The following is a 13,807-nucleotide window of genomic DNA, read 5'->3' on the forward strand; positions in this document are numbered from 1 at the left end:
TGTCTAACAGATCTTTTAGATGCAAAAATTGCTTTTAATAAGACATCCACTGAAAATTACTCCCTATATTTATTAAAGACTAGCGCAAACTTTTACTGTGGCCAAAACAAATCAGGCAAATTACTTGCTAACTACCTCAAGATTAAGCAAAATAGACCTCAAATTGAGTCCATTGTTGACGAAAACCAAATACCAAAATTTAAAGACGCCGAAATTCTCCAAGAATTTGTACTTTTTTATAAATCTCTTTACACACCAGAAAATGAGCCTTTAGAAGCAGACAATATCCAATATCTCTTTACAATTCAGAAACGTACCAGCCCCTGATGAAGTTGAGCCTCTTGGAAACTGACATTACGCAGAGGGAAATGTTAAATACTTTAAAGACTCTTTAAAAGGATAAAGCTCCAGGTCCTAATGGATTTACAGTTGAATTTTTACTTACACTTTGCCCAAATCTTTCTCCCATACTTACATACCCTTATTTCCTCTTTTACCAAATCTTGTAACTCCTCAGGTTCCTTTTTAGAGGCCCTAACTTGTTTAATTCCGAAAGATGGCAAGGATCTACGATACTGCAAAAATTATAGACCCATATCCTTAATCAATGTGGACTACAAAATGTTCTTAAAAGCGCTGGCCTTACGATTGGAATAACACCTTTCTATGTTGCTAGGTAATGAACTATCCAGTTTTGTTAAGGGTCGTAATATTACGGACAATACACGATTATTTTTTTATATTTTATCTATGACACCACACTATTCAGATCCACTAGCAGCAATTGCCTTAGATGCGGAAAAGGCCTTTGACAGAGTCTACTGGCCATTCCTCTTTCATACCCTTAAATGGTATTGATTTGGCCCAAAGATCATTTCCCTAATTGCTTTACTCTATTCTGAGCCCAACGCTGCTATTTTCTGTAATGGTCTTGTGTCCCCCTACTTTACCCTAAAAAGAGGAGTGCGTCAAGGCTGCCCTTTATCCCCTTTTCTTTTTAACTTAGCTTTGGAGCCTCTTCTGTCCAAAATCCGTCAAAATCATTTCATAAAAGGGTTCATATCCTATTCCCAACAGATTAAGTTAGCAGCATATGCAGATGACATATTAATGTTCATTTCATAACTACAGACTTCGCTTACAGCATTTTTGAAAGAGGTTCAAGCCTATGGACTACTTTCGGGCTACAAATTGAATAATGAGAAATGTGAAATACTACCCTTAACCAAATATACCTTTAAGGAGGATTTTAAGATCTCTAATTTTGTATGGAATTCTAAACACATAAAATACCTTGGATTATTGTTTTCTTCTTCTATCAAAACATCTGTCGCTCTAAATTTTGATAAGTTCCTAGATAAATTAAACACACTCACTATGAAATGGCATCCTCTCTATCTTTCATGATGGGGTCGCCTAGATACCATTAAAATGATGCTTACCCCTATTATTCTATACCTGATATCTAATATACCAATTTCTATACCAGACAAACTTTTTCTTAAGGTTAATTCTATCCTTTTATCATTTTTATTGAACAATAAAAAGTTAAGAATGTCGATACAGAAATTGATGCCGACAAAATCAGAAGGTGGTGTACATTTTCCCTATTTATTTAATTAACATATAGCTTTTCAACTGAGGCAGTTATCGAAGTGGGTATCTGATCAATCAACCGATCTTCCATTATGAGTTGATTTTGAGACCTCATTTATAGCACCCTTCTCATTTCAGAAATACCTCTCATTCATTTCATTTCATAAGGCTTTATTCGAACATTAAGTAAGTTCATAAAAGCACACAATACAACAAAAATTTGTTATAAATACAGAGGCAGAAAAATTCATCAAGATAAAAAACATTTAAAAAAGCATACTTTTCCTTGCATTAATGGATTTAAGAAGAAAAGTAGCCGTATAAAAACATACTACCGGATGATGTAAATTAAAAAGTAGACACATACAGTCACGTATAGTTCTGACTTCAAATTTTAAAAACAGGGGTTTCAGATAAGCTATCCGGAAGTGTTTATACAATTGACAAAGCAGAAGAAAGTGCGCAGTGCTTTGGGAAGTGGAGTTATCACATAAACATGGACCAACAGGATGTAAATTCATAATCGGGAAGGCAACAAGGTTGTGGACAACTCCCATTCTAAATCTGGTCAACACAAACCGATGTGCCTTCCAAGTTATTTGAGACAGATAGGGTTGAAAGCCCACAACTTCATTCAAATCATGATAAAAAGTATAAGATGAAAGGTTGGAGCTGTTCTGATGTCTCTTAATAGCAGCCTGTTGTAAAAAACACTGCTTGAGATCAGTTTTAGACAACATATCTGCCCCGTGATGATCCGCTAGGATGTCGATGTTAAAGACCACCCGAAAGCTATCAATAACATACTTCAACCACGGGATCCTTATAAAATGGTCCAAAGTAAGACAGTCAGAGATGATAGCTCTACACAAGGAAGTCTCTTCTTTAATCCAAATGGAGCGCCATAGGAGCAAAGGTCTAAGGGGGGTCAAATCGGAGAGATGGCAAATACCCAATTCGTTATGCACTAAGGTGTTCGAGACAGAGCTTGGCAAACACAAAAGTTTTTTCAAAAATACGTTCTCTTCAACCTGAAGAGAACCTGCCGGGGCATAGCCCCATATGCCAGCTCCGTACAATGCAATTGAGAAACACCGGGACTGATAAATTTTCAGCATGTCATTTATCCGCCTGTCTCCTAATTTGGTAGCCATAGTAAAAATACCAAAGGCACTCCTGGCCATTTTAGACCGCACATTTATAAGTTCAATTGCCCAGGTGTTTTTATTTGAAAAAGTAACCCCCAGATATGAAAAGTTATCAACAACCTGGACCTTTTGACCCTCTATGAAGAAAGAGGGTTGTTTCTTTCCAATCCTATGGCCGCATTCCATAAAATAGGTTTTGGATTTGTTTAAGACTAGCTTTCTGCTTTTGATAAATTGCATGAAACCATCCAACAACAATTGAAGACCGTATGGTGTACGTGAAATTAAAACCGCGTCATCCGCGTAGAGTAACACGGGAACATATTCATTATTAATTTTGGGAGCATCCACTGCCAGAGATTTAAGGAAGGATTCAATTTCATTGATAAAAAGAATGAAAAGCAATGGGGCTAGCACACAACCCTGACGAATTCCACGCCCAATCTTAAACATAGATGTACATTCGCCTTGTGACCCAAAACGGACACAGGCTCTTAATTTAGAATATAGGCGTGCGAGGAAGAAGATAATACCCTCTGGGGCCCCCATTTCTAATAGCTTTTCCCAAAGAATACCGTGGTCCACCAGATCAAATGCACTACTGAGATCTGCAAAGCAAAGGTAAATAGTGCCGGTCTTTGCCAGGGTATATTTACCAACCAGCAGTTCTAAATTTAAACATTGCTCTATCGTTCCGCGACCCTTTCTAAAGCCAAACTGGCTCTCGGCTAAGATGCCATTTTCTTCGGCCCATTCCTCCAATCTCACCATTAGCACACGACTCATGACTTTAACAGAAGAGTCCAACAGGGAGATTGGTCGGTAATTCTTGGCTGCCCCGCGATTACCTTTCTTGAATATTGGGATTAAAATGGATTCTTCCCATGTCGGGGGCATCTTATTTCTGACAGCTGCGTTAAAAATATTAGTAAGCAGAGGCCCCCAAATTTCTGGGACCAATTTATACACATCAATTGGGACCCCATCTGGGCCTTGTGCTTTCCCCCCCTTACTGTCCCGTATACTGTCTAAAACCTCTTGAACCGTAAAATTTAATGGGATATGCGGCCATTGTTTTCCTGAAGTTTGCACTCCACCATCAGGCTGGAAAATTTTAGAAAAATGTGTAATCCAGTCTGCCTGCATAACATAGGAGGTTAGTTCTGTAATGTTGTCGTCTTTAAGAAATGGGGAGTTGACAGTTTTCCAGAATAGGGAACAATTGTTCAATTCAGCTGCCATGGACAAATTTTCCCAGGCCTCTTGCCGAAGTTCCACTTTCCTAGTATTAAGGGTTTCGTTGTATCTGGCTCTTAGATCTATGACCAGTCCCTTATCTCTGGGTTTAACAGATAGAGCAGATTTCAGCTCCCTCAGGGCCGAGGTGCAAGCTGAATTAAACCAGCCCCGCGGTTTGTCCTCATTATGTTTATGTGTGCCTGTGAGTTTTAGGTTAATGGCCGCATTAATACTAATAAAATGTTCAATTGAGGAAGAAGTACATAAATTATCTTCGAGAATCGCGGTAATATGAACCAGGGAACTGGTTATGATGGAATCGGACGTAATGTCTGCCTTATCCCCCTTCCACCTGAGTCTTGTACCATTAGGGCGCTCTGCCTCGATACTATTAATAGTACGGCCGGGGATACTAACAGCATCCTTTTCCCACAACTTAGCCTTTACTACCAGGCAGTTGTGGTCACTTAATTGAATATCTATTACCTTTGGGGCCGTGAGCAAAACCTCCAGGCCCGAGGAAATGCAGATAAAATCTATTACAGAGTTCATACCCCGGCCTGAAAAGGTGGGACAAGTATCCCCTTGTACATTTTTCTCGTTATCCATAATGTACATATTATATGAGGCGAGGAAATTATTTAGGGCATCTCCATAATTGTGTTTAAAATGGAGAATCCCATCCTCGTGAGCGTCCACTAATCCGCAAACATTATCCTCAGAGAAAGGGCAGGTGGTAATATTAAAGTCCCCTACCAGGAGCAAATCAAAGACTTCATTGGAGTCCTTATACAACTCATTTAGTGCTTTGGAGAGGTCTTTGACCGGCTGATCCCTGGAGTCGTTAAAACAATTATTGTAAAAATTAATTAAAAGAATGTTCCTACCTCCTTTAATTTGCAGCCATAAAATCTGGGAATAAACCCCAACTTGTACATATTTGATAACTGATAAAGGGGCTTTAACTGAAATCAAAACAAGTAGACCACCCTTGGCTCTACCTGAAACCGAGCCAATAGCAGGAAGCTGGTATGAGTTAAAACCACTATAACCTTTAAAATCAGTACACCAAGTTTCCTGTAAACAAATAATGTCAAAAAGATCTAAGAATTCCATCCACCCCAGACTATCTGTTTTTGATCGGATCCCAGCAATGTTCCAACTTACAATGTGACACTCAGATGAGGTGTGGGTACCTGTCCCCAAATTTATACCGAAGCTATCCTGTTGAGAAGGGGCAACATTTAAAATCTCGTCTTCTGACACAGGGTTATCCGGTATATTTCCCATTACGGCTAGGGGCAGACAGATTACAGGGATTTCCGCCACCAACCCTGATAAACAAATTTTCAGGCCAATTGTCAACAGGCCTAGGTTCCCTGGAGGTTCTTCTGTAGGACCTGGGGCGACACCCTTCCCCTGTCAATCATTTTGGTCCAATCCACTCAGGCATTGATAACGGTTAGCAGTAGCTACCTCGGTGTTTATCAGACTAAGGCCCTCATCTCCCCTCATTATCCTTCCCCTCCGCTGCAATGGGAGGTGCTCAATATGTTGCCTATAGAAAAAGCCAAGGGGACGAAGTACGATACCCTGGTCAGTGCTGGGACGGGACGTGGCGCGAATCAGAGCTGTCGTTGCTAGGTGAGGGTTACTAAAATTTATGATAACACAATCACCAGGAATGTTTTTGGGGGACATTCCAATCCAATTTGTTCTGGTGGTAACCAGAATCTGATCCGCCATAGCCACAGGAAAACCGCATTCACGGTTGAGCCAAGCCACAGTTTTATTCTTAAGGGAATCATGGGATTCCACAGTACAATTAGGCCCGTCCTGTCTGATAACTGGCACATTGGTCAAAACTGCCACATAAGGTGCGCAGTCGGGTGGCAGGTTAGGTTGGGGGAGGCGAATATCATTAAACCTCCCTCTTCTTGAAGACCTATTCGTGTTCCCCGTATCATGAGTAATTATATTAGTCGGGGCGCCGTTAGCTGAAGTAGCACTAGAAGTATCCCCAGGGGCGCATTGTGTGGCATTACCTGCAAACCCCCGCCGATCATTACTTGGAGTAATCCCTTTAGTTAACTGATTTGAAGAACAAGAGCCCATGCAGGTTTGCCGGTATTTTTTAAGGTTTTAGATTGTTGCATGAGTTGGCCCATTAAATCCCCGGTCTCCCCCTCCACAGCGATCGATGGGGAGCTGTTATGGGATTTAAATCCCTGTTGCACCAGTTCACCCAATCTGTTCACTTCCCTGGATACAGCCTCGAGTTTATCTAAGAGCGGTATGATAATTTTGTCTAGCTTGCTATCAATCATACCGATTAACATGTCGAGCTGAGCTGGTGCTAGTATCATTTGGGTAGGGTTAACTCCATTGTCTAGACAGGTATGCTCAGGGGAGCCGACATTGGTGACCGTGTTCTTTTTACTTTTGCGGCCCCCCTTTTTGGGTTGAACATATCTGTTAACATGTAGACCTGATCTTAGCACTCTATGTGTTTTAGGGGGTACAGGGGTTGAAACTACAGTGACATTAGGAGACTTGCTAGTATCAGAATCCATGGGCAAATCGATATCAGGCAAGGGAACCGGAGTAGATTCTGTTACACAAACACCCACCCTCGGTGGGGAAACTGTAGGTGCCGATACTTGGCTGTCATCAAATGAATGGATCTCGACCAAAACTAATTGGCTTGTAGTCTCAGGACTACGATTGCTGGACAGACCTAGGGATAGTCTGCGTTCCTTGTTGATTTTGTCTACGACTTTGACTAAATAATTATCAAGTGTAGACACAGTTGAACGAGGGGTCCCAGTCGTTTTAGACATGCTGCACAAAAATGAGAATCAAAATAATATGATAAAATTCCTAAAACAGTAGCAACCGTTTAAAATAGCACTTACTATGAAATGATACCACCAATATAAAAATTAAATACAAATTAAAAACTGTTATATACCGTGGTGAACTGCCTTGGAATTGAATGCTTATTAGCTAATACTATATTCCTAGGACCTTTACGTGCATGGTACAGAGGCCAACTACACACCACAAGAACACGTATATAACATATGCGGGCTCAAACCTAAATAGCGTAACACAACACCTCAAAATACACAACATACGGTGAGGTGTCGTTGGGCCACAACAAAATTAGATTAAAACACCCTAATTACTTCAGTGTATTTAGGGGAGTCCAGATGTTAACAACTTAGGGGGGTAGCCCTGCCCGGCCTCCTCCGGCCCCGGACGGCCACAGACGGTCCCGCCCTTGTCCCGGGCTTCTCCCGGCGCCGACCCGCGCGCGATCCCGCGACGCGGAGGGAGCTTCTGAATAAGTAGCGCCTCCGGGCGCGTAGTCCGGCGGAAGTGGGCGGGGCAAAGGGGGATGCTGGGGCTTGTGGTTCCACCCTGCTGCAGCCTCAGGTGGCGCGAGGCGGCAAGGGAACCAAGCGTCCACACGGCGTCCACACAGCGTAGGAGTCACTCGCAAGTTCCCCAGGAGCCAGGTAAATACTGCACAGCGTCCACGCTTGCTGGCCTCAAAGCGTTAACCCTACCTCTCATTCACTCGTAATCCACAGAATAACTCCACACCAGTAAACATTCCTGTAAAATACTAGATATTCTCCTTAACCCGGTTCCTCATGACTTTGACACCTTCCTCACATCCACAATTTGGCATAACGAATGTATACTTGTCAACAATAAACCTATATACTGGATAATATGGAGAAGTAAAGGTTTACTTTGGGTGCATCAGTCATTTGAACTGGGCATACGTCTTACATTCTCAAAGATACACACCCTTTTTCACTTACCCATCTCCTTTCAACACAAATTTTCAGTTTTACGAAATGCAATCCTTGAAGTCTGCACTCAGTTTCAGTCTGTACCTCCTTCATCTTCCCAGACGGATTCTATGTGGTATAATTTCATACGTATAAATCCTAAAGCTTGTGTTATTTACTCTCGCCTATCACAACCCCCCATAAATAGAGATAAAACCAAAACAGAGCTTTATTGGGAGACGGATTTGGGCATAGATTGGCCCATTTCCCTATGAAATAGAATATGGACAAAAATCAGGAAATCATCCAGAGCGGCAAGCACTATACAAACTATTTTTTAAAATTTATAATAGACTCCTTTTTAACCTGCACATTTACATAAGATACACAATGGAACTCCTAACACTTGCTGGACATGTTCTTATGAAAATGCTGATTTACAACATATGTTATTTACTTGCCCGTATGTATTCAAATTCTGGAAAGAGGTTTGGGACCAAATCAACACCATCTTTAATACTACAGCTCCCCTTTCCTTTACCAACATTATCTTAGGGAGCTTATCAGTTGATTGGAAGAAGAAACAATCGCAGGTACAAATCATAGATCTGTTACTGGTGGTTGCTTTACAGCAGATAACAAAAAATTGGAAAGATGCATCTAAATTATCATACTTAGCTTGGTGGTATACTGTTTGTCATAACCATAGACTGGACACAACCCTTGAATATCCTATATCTCTCGCTAAAAAACAAGTACAACTATGGCCTCCTATCACACAATCTTTTTTTGTCAAATTTCTGTTTATAGGCATGTTTTTATAAAACAATTCAAACAATCCTGGCTAGTAGCCATCTCAGCATTCTAAATGCCACTCATTGCTAATCCTGTCACAGTATCTCACCATGCTGGAATGATCAACTTTTGAGGCTCTGCACTAGCCCTTGATTCAATGGAATTTGCAAAAAATACAAATAACTTGGAACCCCACCTCCCATCCCGTCCTTCCCTCCCCCTACCCTGTGGTGGAGAGGTAGTACCCATCTTTCCCTTGCTGCTACTCAACTCCGACTGGTGGGGGCAGTGTTTTCGTGTAGTTTCAGATTTATGTTGTTCCTTCAGTAGCTAAATGTCATCTGTGTTATCCCTATCGCAGGATTTAAAACTTAAATAAGTGTAGCCCTCATAATGTGGGTGGACATACTATCAGCGGAAGCCCTTTTGTAAGATATGATACAAGTGGACCCCGCTTATATTCAAAATTCTTATATTCATCTCTAAAAATTTCAGACATACGCTCCATCGTGAGTATTTTCCATAAACATGAGTGCCATTGCGTCAGTACTGGTGCGTCTTTTTTCTTCCAATTAGCCGCTATCGCCTTCTTAGCTTCTTCCAAACAGGCCCACATAATTTCTTTGTCTGCCTTAGTTTGGTGCGCTAGTCTGGTATCCCTGAGACCCAGGAGAATCGCGTCTATGGAGCTCGGTATAGGGTACCCTAGCATGTATTTCATTTGGGCCAGAATTTCTTCCCAGAATGGCTTAATCCTCGGGCAGTCCCACCAAGTATGGTGAAAGTCTCAGAGGATACTGCATCCTCTCCAACATAGATCCGGGATGAGAAGAAAGATCTTCCTGAGTTTGGTAGGCACTAAGTACCAGTCAAATAATATTTTGTAATATGCCTCCCTCAAGTCAAGTGAGTGGTTAAATTTAGTGATGTCTGACCACAGGTGTTTCCATTCCCCTTCTGTTGCCTCCCTCCCTAGGGTCTGTTACCATGTAGATCTTTATGTAGGCTGTGGTGCGATTGTAGTGGAGACCAATAGCTTGTACAAAAAAGAGATAGTACCCCTGGACTTATTAGCTTTCTGCACAAAAGTTTCTACCGGGGTCAGGTCCCTAGTTGCCGCCTCTATAACCTGTGGATGTAGTGCCCAATGCTCAAGTTGCAGGTAGTGAAAGTGCCCTGAGGGTGGGACCCTAAAATCACGCTGACAATATTCAAAGGTGAGATTGTCCTAGTTATGGAATAAGTCTGAGAGCTTTCAACAGCCTCCCTCTCACCATGCGTCACACGGCCCCTCCATCAGCGTGGGCGGAAAGTCTGGGTTAAAGTGCATGGGTGTATAGGAGGAGGGAAAGGAGGTCCAACCCACGTTCCTATTCACCTCGTCTCAAGTCTTAAGAGTAGTCCTGGTAGGGGTGCTTAGGTATGCATTAGCAGGTCTATTCTTTTTGGGTTTCCACAGCACATCCCAAATTGTCCTACCCACGATGGCCCGGTCCATGTGGAGTCAGTGTTTGCCAGACTCCTGCATGGACCATTCTGTGATTACCCTTAACTGTGCTGCCTTATAATAGAGCCCGATGTCAGGGAGAGCCACCCCCCCTCCGCTCTAGGTCTCCTTAACACGTGGAAGGGTAACCGTGCTCTACCATCCTGCCAAATGTAGAGTAGTATCATGGAGCGTACTCCTTTTATAAAGTCCTTATCCAGCTCTATTGGGAGTGCCTGGAACAAGTAAAGCAGCTTAGGGTGAAGGGTCATTTTGACTGCATGAATCCTACCCAGCCATGAAATAAACAAAGGTTTCCAGCACAGTAGTTACTGTTTTAACTGGCTGAGTAGGGGTGGGAAGTTTGCCTGGAATAATCCTTCTATGCGTGGGGTAATCCGAATCCCCAAATATGTTAAACTGTATTTAGCCCATGTAAATGAGGATTCCTCCTGTATTTGTAGCTTCTCCCCCTCTGATAGTGTTAACTTTAGTATCGAAGATTTAGCGAAATTAACTCGAAAGGCTGCTGCCCCCTCAAACGCTTTCAGCTCCGGCTATAGTGCTGGAAGTGACGATCTAGGAGCTCTGAGAGTTAACAGAATGTCATCTGCAAATAGTGACACCTTATGTTCATCTACCCCAAATTTAATCCCCTGAATGTCTGGATTCGCTCTAAGTTGGGCCGCCAGCGGTTTGATGCTCAGAGCGAACAGCAGTAGGGACAATGGGCACCCCTGCCTTGTACCTCGACCCAGCTCAAAGAATGTTGAGCTCACCCCATTAACCTGAACCCTAGAGCGCCAGCCTATAAAATTAGCTCTTATCATTTGTATGAACCTATCCCCAAAGCTGAACCGCTCCAGAGTAAGAAACAAGAAATGCCAATCCACACTGTCGAAGGCTTTTTCTGCATCCAAGCCAAATTCTATCGCTGATAGTTTGAACTTGTTTGCTTTTTCTATAAGATGGAGCAGCCTGCGGATGTTGTCATGCGTCTGTTTCCCTTTTATAAAACCGGACTGGTCCGGGTGAATAATGTCGCTTATTACATTTTCTAAACAGGCCACTAGAATAGCAGAGTAGAGCTTGGCGTCGAGATTTAGGAGAGCTATCCGTCTATATGAGGCGCAGTGCTGCAGGTTCTTCCCCGGCTTTGGAATTACTGTAATAAGCACTTCTGTCATGGTGGGGGTGACCACCTGTCTCGTTGCTATGTCATTAAATAGGGTTGTCAGATGGGGCAGTAGTTCGGATGTGTACGTCTTATAAAAGAGAGCCGTTAGTCCATCCCAGGAGACTTATGAGGTCTAAGAGCACCAATCGAAAGACTCACCTCTTCTTCAGAGATTAGGGCATCCAGCTGATATCTCCATACTTCTGAAATTTTGGGGTGAGCAAGCGAGTCTAAATAGTCCTGGGCCTTAGGGTCAGGGGGAGCTGCTTTATAGAGATCCTGATAAAAAGCGCCGAACTATGAAGCTTTACCAATATCGTCTCGTTCTATTTCCCCCCGTCTTTGTGCATTCCTCCAATGTATTTCCTCGTCCTTTTTCCCTAAGCTGTCTCGCCAGATGTGTGCCTACCTTATTTCCCAGCGTGTATGCACTGCGAAGAAGTCACAACAGTGTCAATTCAGCTCTGTTAGTATAAATTGCCCACAGTTTCCCTTTCAGGGTACGCAGCTGGCGCTTTAGACTACGTGTGGGATTCTTTTTGTATTCCTTTTCTACCTGGGACAGGACTGTTTCAAATTCCTCCCTTTCCTTTGCCCTTTCCTTGTTTAACGCCAAGACCATCGCTATACATTTCCCCCTAACCACCGCCTTAAAAGCGTCCCAATTGTACAAGGGGAAAGTGTCCCCCCGGTCATTTGTTTGAATAACAGTAACTTATCTTGCATCAGTGTGGCGGGAAAATACAATTTTGCGAACCCCTGTGCTTTCCCTCCCCAGTGTATGCCCACCATTACTGGGCTATGGTCGGATAGAGAAATGGGAAGGATCTTAGCCCCCTGAAGGGCACCCTGTAGCTCCCGTGACATAAAAATGTGATCTAGTCTTGAGTATGTTTAGTGGGCATGTGAAAAGTATGTGTGATCTTTGGTAGTGGGATTGAGAAATCTCCAGGCATCAAAGAGCCCCAAGTCTTAGAAGGCTTGTTTTAGGGATTTAGGGAAGCTGCCTCCTGTGGACCTATGCAGGTGTGAACTATCATCCATAGTGTGCCAGGTGAGGTTAAAGTCCCCCTTTACAATTATTTGACCTTCGGAAAAGCCCCCACCATATTAAAAAAATAATTCACAAAAGTCGCTTGTCCCAAATTGGGGACGTAGACCGACACAAGTGTAACTGTTCTCCCCATGAGCTTCCCTTTCACCATTACCACCGGTCCTTCCTTGTCCATCTGAATGCCTTCAGTCTGAAATTTAGTGCTGTTATGGAACATTAATGCTACCCCATTATGCTCCGTTTTGGCAGATTACCTATATATGTGAATAGTTTTTATGTCTAAGCCTCAGGTCTTCTGATCTTTTAAGATGCGTCTCTTGGAGAGACACCACATCAAATTGGTGCTCCACAAAATACTTCCAGATTTTTTGTCGCTTGATCGGCAAGTTCAGGGCCTTCATGTTCTATGTCGTAATTGACATCATCTTGTTGGGTACCCCCACCCCACTGCTATTTGCCCTCCTGCAAACTCCTTTTTATACCACCCTGCCAGTTACCTATCTTTAGCCCCTTCTATCCACCACCATCATATTCTGACATTCTGCGTAGCAGTGCTCCTCCCACCCCTCCCCCTCTGCTTCTCAAACCCCCCTCAACATAAATCCTCCTTTGAATTCAAAACAAAACCATAGAGAATAACAATGTTTGTCCGCGGGACCCTCATGTGCCCCGCTGTTACTACAGTCCTCGTTGCAAGCATCGAGCAGGGGTTTCGGACCTCGCCCGTCACCTTGCTGTCCATGCAACATTATCCAATGTAGCTGTCGACCAGTCCTGGCGTAAGCCCTTTCTTCGCTGCATGTAACAAATCCTGAGTTAATGTGGGACATACAATAGCTAGCCCCACGCCCTCCTTTGGTTTGTGGGCCTTATTCGATGTGTAGCCTTTCGTTGAGCTCTCACAGATTTCCAGTTAATCCTGTAGCCCCTTCCTCAGTTGCTCCGACTTTTTCCTTTTGTCCTTTGAGCCACTGTAGACACAGTTCAGCCAAGGCACGTGCCCTTTCCTCACTGTTCGTAGCAGCCCTTGGGCTAATGTGCATTAAACTTAGTCCATACATCTGTCCTCATTTTCCTTGTTAGTCGTACTCGAGGTGTATCCTTTCCTTGCACTCTCACAAGTATCAAGACCTATCGTGCGGGCCCATTTTCAGTTAATCCAACCTTTTCCTTTGTTGTCTTTGAGTCAGGTCCTGGATAAACACTCTTTAGTGGTTGTTTTTCACTGTGTTAAGCTTGACCTAGGGGGCTCACCTCTTCCGCACTGTGAGCTGGAAGCTTCACCCTCTGGTACTGGAATCCTTAGGAGCTCCATGCCCTCCCTGAGCTCTGTGACATAGCGCTGTCTGTTTTTATATTCGAGCGATTACCCAAAGGGATATGTCCATTGGTATCGTATTCATTCCTCTAGAAGCTTCTCTGTAAGAGGACAGAAGGATTGTCTTCTCTGCAGAGTCGCCTGTGCCAGGTCTTGGAATAGGACACAGCGAAATCCTTGGAAAGTGATGG

The sequence above is a fragment of the Triturus cristatus genome, chromosome 6 (genome assembly GCF_964204655.1).
Source record: "Triturus cristatus chromosome 6, aTriCri1.1, whole genome shotgun sequence".
NCBI classification, from domain to species: domain Eukaryota; kingdom Metazoa; phylum Chordata; class Amphibia; order Caudata; family Salamandridae; genus Triturus; species Triturus cristatus.